Raw genomic sequence first — 350 nt, forward strand, 5'->3', positions numbered from 1 at the left:
ATATATATATATATATATATATATATATATATATATATATATATAGTGACGTACGGAAGGAAGGCCACATATGTTTGTATATGAATACATACATGTATACTGGCTTATGTTTGTACATATATAGTTACTCACATATGCTTGTGTGCATGTTTGTGTATATGTGTGTGTATATGTGTGTGTACATACATATTTCTATGTAGATATGTTAGTCGGAGGCTATCACTCTTGAAGTTTGAATATGTGTACTTGTGCGTGAATATGTGAATCTGTGTGTGTGTGTGTGTGTGTGTGTGTGTGTGTGTGCCTCTGTGTATGTATGTGTGTGTGTGTGTGTGTGCCTCTGTGTGTGT

Source organism: Octopus bimaculoides, chromosome 3 (assembly GCF_001194135.2).
Source record: "Octopus bimaculoides isolate UCB-OBI-ISO-001 chromosome 3, ASM119413v2, whole genome shotgun sequence".
In the NCBI taxonomy this organism is placed as follows: Eukaryota; Metazoa; Mollusca; class Cephalopoda; order Octopoda; family Octopodidae; genus Octopus; species Octopus bimaculoides.